This window comes from Brassica napus, chromosome C4 (assembly GCF_020379485.1).
Source record: "Brassica napus cultivar Da-Ae chromosome C4, Da-Ae, whole genome shotgun sequence".
Taxonomy (NCBI): Eukaryota; Viridiplantae; Streptophyta; class Magnoliopsida; order Brassicales; family Brassicaceae; genus Brassica; species Brassica napus.
The window spans coordinates 24,515,130-24,522,608 of NC_063447.1; the positions used below are offsets into that span (position 1 = coordinate 24,515,130).

At 39.5% G+C, this 7,479-nt stretch overlaps 1 long non-coding RNA gene across 2 annotated transcripts; it reads left to right on the top strand.

Annotated features, from left to right (window-relative positions):
* The first annotated feature begins 2,677 nt into the window (after positions 1–2,677).
* On the top strand, positions 2,678–5,755 carry LOC106392421. Of its 2 annotated transcripts, XR_007322770.1 has the most exons (3): positions 2,706–3,709; positions 3,799–3,936; positions 4,408–5,755. It is a non-coding gene; the product is annotated as an uncharacterized LOC106392421 (long non-coding RNA). The 2 variants fall into 2 exon arrangements; XR_007322769.1 differs by having other exon boundaries at positions 2,678–3,709; positions 3,799–5,755.
* The last annotated feature ends 1,724 nt before the right edge of the window (positions 5,756–7,479 follow it).

Here is a 7,479-nt window from a genome sequence, read left to right on the forward strand (position 1 = left end):
TAACGTTTTATAATTACCTGCAAGTGCTTCATGGACATTTGCTGGAAGGAGCTCGGCAAAAGCAAATGGAAGTAGTCGTTGCATAAACACATGACAATCATGACTCTTCATTCCGGAGAACTTTTGACCTCGTTCAACACATCTTGACAGATTTGAAACATAACCATCAGGAAACTTAACTTCTGATGCAACCCAGTCAAACAAGGTTGTTTTGGCTTCTGATGACAACCGGAAGATGGGAACAGGAACGTTTCCATTGCTCTTGATATGTAACTCACTTCTTGAGCAAATATCAGGTAAGTCCATCCTTGACTTTTTGTTATCTTTTGTCTTCCCAGGGACGTTAAGTAATGTATTCATGATGTTCTCAAAAAAGTTCTTCTCAATATGCATGACATCCAGATTGTGGCGTAAGAAAAGATCCTTCCAATAGGGTAGCTCCCAAAATATACTCTTCTTATGCCAATTGTGAGACACACCATACCCATCAGGCATATTTCCAGGAACATGCCAATTTCCTCCAACTTTAACTGTTTCCTGAGCTCCGTAATAATCAATGTCTGCTTCGATCTGCTGGCCGGTGAGATATGGAGGAGGACCGTCTCTGACAATTTTTTTGTGCCGAAACAATGTCTTATTTCTTCTGTACGGATGGGCAAGTGGAAGAAAGCGACGATGACAGTCAAACCAACAACTCTTCCTACCATTCTTCAGTTGAAAAGCATCCGTCGATCCAAGACAATATGGACAAGATAATCTTCCATGTGTTGTCCAGCCAGACAACATCCCATAAGCAGGGAAATCACTTATCGTCCACAGCAGAACTGCTCGCATCGTAAAATTGTTTTTCAAGGAACAATCGTACGTCCTCACCCCTTCTGACCACAATTGCTTTAGCTCTTCTATCAACGGTTGAAGAAAAACATCAAGAGACCGTTTTGGATGCTTCGGCCCAGGGATTAATATGGTCAAAAATAGAAATTCTTGTTCCATGCACATATCCGGCGGTAAATTGTACGGCGTAAGAATGACTGGCCACAAAGAATATTGTCTACCAGACATTCCAAATGGACTAAATCCATCGGTGCATAACCCAAGATAGACATTCCGAATATTTGTAGCAAAATCTGCGTGTACCTTGTTGAAATGTTTCCACGCTCTTGCGTCTGATGGATGTGCAACCTCACCATCTCTCTGGACATGTTCCGCATGCCACCTCATCGACGCAGCAGTCCTCTCAGATTGATATAATCTTTTCAATCTGTCTGTAATTGGTAGGTACCACATCCTTTGGTACGGTACCCTATTCCTCCCACGGCCTTGCGGTTTGAATCGTGGTTTTTTGCAGAATCGACACTCTTCTAACTTGTCATCTTCTTTCCAGTAGATCATGCAGTTGTCGATGCAAACATCAATCATCTCCGAAGGCAACCCAAGACTATAAACCAATTTCTGAATCTCATAATAAGATTCAGCAGACACGTTGTCTTCTGGCAAATACTCTTTAAACAACTCCGCCCATGCATCCATGCAATTCTCAGGTAAATTATGATCAGTTTAAATATTCATCATCCTAGCTGCTAGAGACAATTTAGAGAGACCTTCTCTACAACCAGTGTAGATTGGTTGATTTGCAGCATCTAGCATTTCATAAAACCTTTTTGCATCCAAATTAGGTTCTTCTACATTTCCAGTTCCATCAGCTATTGTTGTAGTTGTTTCAAAAAATGCATCACTAATCATATCTTGAACCCTATCATGATCTACCATCTGCTCATGATCTTGATGATAATTATATTCATTATGCAAATGATTCGGTTCTTCACTATGATGACCATCCTCAAAATTATTATTACTACTACTAGCTTCATTTCCCCCATAACCCTCTCCATGTTGATACCAAATGTAGTACTGTGGTGTAAATCCTCTGTTTACTAAATGCTTCCATACAGTTTCACTACGTGCAAATTTTGAATTCTTGCATTTCCGACAGGGGCAGAACATCTTACCGCTTTCCTGTGTGATCGGTGTACAGCCCGCCTGGTGCATGAATGTCTCTAGCCCGCTCATAAATGCGTTCGTCACCCTCCCGTCGGAATCTTTGTGCAAATACATCCAACTCCGTAACTCGTAAATACTACCGCCACCGGCCATTTTTTTCTTAGATTTTTTTTTGAAATCTTTTTTTTTCTGATTTTTTTCGGATTTTTTTTTCTCCCGTTTGTGTGTTGTGAGGAAGAGAGTTGTGGGAAATGACATATATATAGAGAAATTTTCGAGTTGGGTAGTTGAAATATAACAACGATTTTACAAGGAATATTTTACATGGATTTTACATGGTTTTAACATATTATTTACAACGACTTTACGACCAAATTAGGTAAGTTAAAGCACATTGAATACACGTTTTCACCTAAATATAACGGTAACATGCTTCGTTGTAATGTCGATGTAATGATTACGACGTATTTCTCATTCCACGTATATTCGTCGTAAACTTACATGGAGTTTACGACGAAATCTATTCGTCGTAAATTTACATGGCGTTTACGACGAAAGTTAGATTCCGCGTAATTTCGTTGTAAACACCATGTAAATTTACGACGAAATATTTTCGTCGTAAATGTTCGTTATTATGGGCACGTTTTCTTGTAGTGTGTGTGTTTGTGAATAATTTTTTATCGTCTTCGGTATTCTCCTTTTATAGCATGCTACTTTTCTTTTTGTCTAAAAGTCGACATAATCTTTGACCGCTTTTGACCAAACGGATAGAGTTCAGTTTATTTGACAGGCTTTGCTGAGGAGTGAGGATCCATCTCCAACAAAAGGTTATTGATAATTTCACTTCTAGCTACCATCTATGTTGGTTGATGCTTTCTGCAACGAACCAGATTACATCTTGGACATAAAAATGGTTCAACATCATGTAAAAGTTGTTATAATGGTCTTGTTAAATGGATGAGAAAGGATGAAACTGAAGAAACATGGAATTTTCTCTTTGATATTGAGCAAAAATATCCATAGAAGTCATTTTGAAGCAAACCTTGTGGTTAAGATTTCTTAAAGAGAGGAAGATTTGATATATCTAACGACCCGTTACTCTATTAAACCGGTTTAGTCTATTAAACCAGCTTGGTCTATTTTAATTAATAATCTCGGACAAGGTTAAAATTTCTTCCTCCTTTTTGTTAAACCCAGCCGTAATACATAAATCATATAAATCCCCATCTACAAAAAGAAAACCTAGTATTTGCGCCGTCAAACAAAAGTCGACATCTGTTTTACCTGCGTTGAGCAAAGCCGCAAGAGAGAGAAGACAACAAACGGTTCAACCATCCCACTACCATTGGCACCGATCCACAACGTTGTTATCCAGGAGCAAGTCAGGCCACCGGGGACGTCATGACGTGGTGGAGATCACTAATCTTTACCATCGGATCCATGGCTGAGGAGTGGCTTTGCGGGAGGATCCTAGATCGATTCAAGGGACTAAAGCCTTCGAACCATCTCTCTTTGGATAGATCTTATTTCCAGGAATCTGTAGCAGCAAACGGGATCGAGATCGGAGTTGTACAGAAAACGTTATTGGCGTTGCTTCTTGGTCAAGAATAAGCTTAAGCTATTGCGATGCAGAGACAGTTCCGACCAGCCTCAGCGTAAAGGCAAAACGGTCAACCTAATCAAAAGCTTTCAGTCTGAAAATTTGTCAGTAAGTAGTTAACTCTTATATCTATCATCTCCAAGAAGCGGATTGTCATTCCTGAGTTGTTTTCTGAAAGTTGTGTTTGTTTTCGCGAGAGGTATTGCCGCAATCATCTTTTGCGACCAGCCTGAAGGTGAAGTAATTTTGGTTGATCAAATGGTGAGTAAACTCGGTGTCTACGGATAGAGTAAATCTAGGACTACATTATGACCGGAGGGATTCGAAACGTAACGGTCAGTTAATGAGTTATTCATCTATTTTCTCTATGGTTCAGTTCTGCCAGAATATCATATTCTTCTATTTTCAAAGTTCCGGAGTTGTTGTTTTAGAACCGTCAAGGTCCATTCATTGTTTTCTCAGGTTTTCTTCAGAACCTGTGGCCTCACCCAACGATTCCATATTTACTGTTTACTAGGTTAGCTTGTGTTAGTCTGGTCTAGGTCTTGCATGTTCCGAGTTGAGCTATCAACCGGGTGTCTGTTTGCTTATATATGTTATTGATGTACACGTATGTGCGAGAATTTTTCTTATTGGTCGCTATTGCGAGCATAGGTAGTTACGTCATTGTTTGACTGAACATAGTAACCTTATGCTTAATAATGAATAGGACTAAATATGTATTGTTTGAGAATTACGGAAGACTAATAATTGCATGTAAATGAATGAGATGACATTTATATATAGTAATATTTGTGGTGAGGCAGACTCATCGGGGCAGAGGTGAGTTCCTGTACGTTGGAGTCTGGCCTATGGCTTAGCGGGGCAGAGGTGAGTTCCTCCATGTTAGAATTTTGGTGAGGCAGACCCAGTGGGGCAGAAGAGGTGAGTTCCTGCACGTTAGAGTCTGGCCTATGGTTTAGCGGGGCAGAGGTGAGTTCCTGCACGTTAGAGTTCTGGTGGGGTACGGCGGCTGAGTCGATCCACACCGTATCCCAGCAATAAGCGTCTACGGGTGGTGACTATAGGCACTTACCCTATAGAACTAGGCTCAACAGGGCAGAGGTGAGTTCCTGCACGTTTGAGTCTGGCCTATGCTGCAGCGGGGCAGAGGTGAGTTCCTGCACGTTGTACCTGGCCGGGGCTTCGAGGGTACAGAGCTGGGCTCTTGTACTCTGGAGTCCTTGTTTGTTTCTTTGAGATGTCGTGTTTGTGGCTTGTCTAGGCCTAGACTTACGAGGCTGGGTTAGTATTCAGTCGAGTTGAGATTTTGGTCTGGTCTTCATTGAGCGGCTTGTTTGAAAATTCGTTCACCCCTCCTTTCTTTTTCTTTTCCTTTGATTTCTGTCAAGTAGGTTCCAGCAGAGCAGCGGTTGGTTTGACTTTAAAGTTGGTGGTTTTTGCTAAAGACGGTTTGCACTGTAGCAGGTGGAGCGAAACCCAGAACTCTCTGGAACTGGGTGTTACAATTTGGTATCAGAACGGGGTTATGTCCCGGCTCTGACCCGGGATGGCAATTTGTGGGACTCGGTTTTAATCTGTTTTACACAATTTTCGAACTATTTCTGAGGAGTTGGGAAATTTAAAAATAAAAATAAGTAACACCTTTCTGTCAAGAAGTTACTATTTCAGTTTTCTCTTTTTTGTCATGAGTACAATTATTGTCATTTGTCCTTTGTTTCTCAGGGTTCTAGCCAATGTTCAACAGATGGATGATGTCACATTTTGTCAGATTGCTCAAGTGTTTAGCAGTTTTGTTCGGAGATTGTTCGTGAGGGGATATGTGACGTTCTGCCACCACCTAACTTTAAGGCATCACTCCACGAGTTTGTTATTGGATCTTATTTAGTATGAGAGATGGGCCATTGGTTGGCATGTGTTATTCTTGTGTATGAGTATATTGACTATTTTGGAGGTATGTTTAGTTTGTAAACTCGGGGAGATCGCTTTTGGATTGGGGATGCGACATCTTGCATTGTGTATATGTTGGAGTTATGCTTGGTTTTATTTGTAAGATTTTTTCTGAGTTTATCGTTTCAGATGTGCTAGTTATACTCGGAAGAGTCGAGTTCATTTTGGATCTAGCAGAGTTTGAATATAAATATTACAATGTCATTCTTGGGATGGATTGGCTGTCATGGTATCGAGTAGTGTTGATTTGTCCAAGGGCAAGAGTTCATATTCCTGGAGCAGAGATGAGTTTTTATTGCCCCCTTGTTGCATGTTGAGAAGTTATTGGAGAGAGGGGCATGCCTAGATAAGCTTGGAGAACAACATTTGTTTGCTTGTTGAGTAAGTCTAGATTCTGGTAGAGATAAAAAAATGGAATTTTGGGAGGTTTCAGAAGCAGAAGTTGATGTCGGTTCGGAAAAGCTTACTAGAATTTCATAGTGGCCGTTACCTGAGAGGTACCAAGATCTGAAGTGATACATGATCGCCTTGTCAGACTTGTCAGATGGTCAAAGCAGAACATCAATACTGATGGGATTACCACACAATCTACTTCTTTCATATTGAAAATGGGATATGTTGATTATGGGTTTCCTCATTGGAAAATAGGAGTCAAGTTTCATGAAGAATAATGTATGTGCGATCATGGACTGTCTCGCTAAGTTAAACTCTAGAGGACATGCTCAAGACGTGTTCTTAGCTCTCGAGGAAAAAAAATGAGGAAAGCATCTACTGCTAGAATAGTTCATGAATAGTAACAGTTATCATTCGACCATTCAGATATCACTTTTTGAAGCTCTTTATGGATGATCTATCGCACGCATGCTATGATGGACAAAAGTGGGGAAGCACTATGAGTTATATCAACCAATGATTTAAAGGACGTTGAAGCAAATAGAAATGCTAATCACCTAAAGGAAGTTGATGGCTGAAAAAACAAATGCAGTTAACGCCGGAGAGATTTGCAAGTTAAGTTGCATAATGTAATATACTTTAAATGAGGACTTTATGGAGGGGGGTCTAAGTTTCAGAAGCTAAGGAATTTTAGGCCGAGATATATGGGACCATATCCTGTTTTGGAACGGATTGAAGCAGTTTCTTATTGTTTGTGTTTATCAGCAGAGTTGTCAGAATTCCATGACATGCTCCATGTATCAGTTTTGAGAAAGGTCATGCAAGAGTCATAGCTCATTTTGCAGCAACCGCCAAAGTACTTAAGTAAAAAAAATAAAAAATTGTCTCCACCCATCCAACCAGTAGATATTATGGATCGGAAAGTTAAAGAGGTTCAGGGAATGATGACCATATTGGTTAAAATTCGTTGGGAGAAAGATGGTATCCATGAGGACATCTGAGAGCTTAAGACTCAGATGAGGATTGACTATCTAGAGTTTTGTCAGAATGGTTTTAGGCAGCCGGTTCAAAAATTGAATTCGAGGACGAATTCCTTATAAGTGAGGGAGAATTGTAACGACCCATTACTCTATTAAACCGGTTTAGTCTATTAAACCAGCTTGGTCTATTTTAATTAATAATCTTGGACAAGGTTAAGATTTCTTCCTCCTTTTTGTTAAACGCAGGCTGCGTAATACTTTTTTTGAGAAATTTTCTAGGATATCACTTTTTAAGTTTTTGTCACAAAAATAGTTCTCAATGAAGAAAATGAAAAAAATAAGTTTTATTAAAGGGTAAAAAATGTAGGGTTAAGGGGTAGGGTTTTAGGGATAGGATTTCAATTTTTTTTTTTTTTTTTTAATATTAATATTTTCAAAATAAAAAAGAGTTATTTTAGTCATTTTCTTTCTTGAGAACTATTTTGTGAGGAAAACTTAAAAATGGTTATTTAAGAGAATTGCCCATACTTAAATCATATAAATCCCCATCTACAA